Source organism: Seriola lalandi, unplaced genomic scaffold (genome assembly GCF_002814215.2).
Source record: "Seriola lalandi dorsalis isolate HSWRI2012SDOR001 ecotype SW California unplaced genomic scaffold, Sedor1 jcf7180002034225, whole genome shotgun sequence".
NCBI classification, from domain to species: Eukaryota; Metazoa; Chordata; class Actinopteri; order Carangiformes; family Carangidae; genus Seriola; species Seriola lalandi.
This window is the reverse complement of record NW_019504801.1, coordinates 1-1,714: the sequence shown is the minus strand read 5'-3', so window position 1 is coordinate 1,714 and position 1,714 is coordinate 1. Positions and strand designations below refer to the sequence as shown.

General features: G+C 40.6%; 1 long non-coding RNA gene across 1 annotated transcript; it reads right to left on the bottom strand.

The window, feature by feature from the left end:
• Window positions 1-268: 268 nt before the first annotated feature.
• LOC147819875 (uncharacterized) lies at window positions 269-1,219 on the bottom strand. Its single transcript, XR_015436105.1, has 2 exons — window positions 1,112-1,219; window positions 269-1,000 (listed from the first exon to the last, which is right to left on the bottom strand). It is a non-coding gene; the product is annotated as an uncharacterized LOC147819875 (long non-coding RNA).
• Window positions 1,220-1,714: the final 495 nt, after the last annotated feature.

Genomic DNA, 1,714 nt, shown 5'->3' with positions numbered 1-1,714 from the left:
CTGTGTGTCACGGTGCTCTTATCGGCAAGGTGATGACAACCTTCAAATGAAACCCACTCCCACTGCAGATCCTGTTCTAGGGGAGGAGCGAAGGTGCTGATGACCACCTCTCCTCTCTGCCTAAGCTCCATTTCCTCCCCTGCGACAGGTACCATCAGCAGTCAGACAAACCCCCTTCCCCCGCTCAGGCCTTCCTTCCTTCTCAACACTACTCTCACAAATCCGCAGCAGAGTGTTGCCTTTCAGCTCATGAGGATGGGGAGAGTAAAACACTTTTCTCTTTCTGCCCAAGGACTTCCCACTGAGGGGCTAAGTTGAACAAATACAAGATCATTTTACACCAAAAGATGCAAAAACCACAGGACTGAAGTGAATCGGAGGAACTCAAGACCTCAAGAACCATTAAAGGTTCAGTTCTCCCAGTTAAAAAAAAAAAACACTTCATTCTGTCAGTTTTGATTCTACGAGCTAAAACCTGTGCTTCCAAAACAATACAAAAGGAGGGAATGAAAATGGGTTTTTTGTTGTTGTTGTTTTTTTGGAGACCATGTTTCAGATACTCGGGATAATTCATGACGTTGTTGTTAAAACTTTTCATTAGTACCATTCAGCGGGAAAAGAAAAGTTCTCAGTAGGAGATCTGGTGATTATATGATTTTGGCTGTTTCTACGTTTCCTTTTGTTGTAGCGTTTGCCCTCTTTCCGCTACTATGGCGACAAGTCAACTACCAGCATTTAGAATTGGTACCTGTGTAAATTAAATTCTTGCTAAGCTTTTTTTCATTACTACAATTGAAAACACTAATGGGTCAGAGCCTACCAAAACAAAACAAAGAAATTGAATTTAACTATTTAAGTGACACTCACCAATGGCCCTCCTGAAATTTTCCATCAGTACTTCTGTTTTTTTAATTTCAGATGAGTAGACCTCACTGCCGACCATAGGACAGAAAGGCACCTTGTTTCCCAGGTCCTGTGCTATACCCAAGGCGAGGGCAGTCTGAAGGGAGGAGAGGTAGAAAAGGAATTTAAGGGTCACAATCTGCATCAACAACAGAAGCCACATTCATTTAAGTTTTTTCTCTGTCTTGAATGAACACTAAACACTTACCTTTCCTGTACCAGGTGGCCCTGCCAGTAACACTGCCCTTCCGGCCATCTTTTTCGAGCGAATGAGCTCAACAATGATGCCACAGGCCTGGACAGTGACAAAAAAAGAAATACTACCATTATATAATGACATACAATTGTTGGAGTCATACTCTACTGCTAGACTGCTTTGTCAGTGTTGTGCCTGACTTGGCTGATCACAACATCAAAGTCAATTCAAGAATTAATTTAACTGGCCGAGGCGGCACCTTCAAATGTCTTGTTTTATTTGACCAAAAGTCCAAAACTCAAAGATATTCAGTTTACAATGGTATGACAGATGAAAGCAGCAGATCCTCTCATTTGAGAACCTTGAAATTGAGCATGTTTGGCTTTTTTTCACAATTATCAAAGTAATTAGCTAACTATTTCTCTTTAGACTGACTTATCAATGAATGTATAAATTGTTTCAGCTCCAATTGAAATTAACCATAAGACTGACAGTGGCAGTAGCTCCCATAATTTCAAGTCTCTGCAATGTCTCCATAGCAAATTTGAGCCTTTGGAATCTGTTAATCTGTCCATGTATGTTTAATATTGGAATAGTACAAATATAAATCGATTC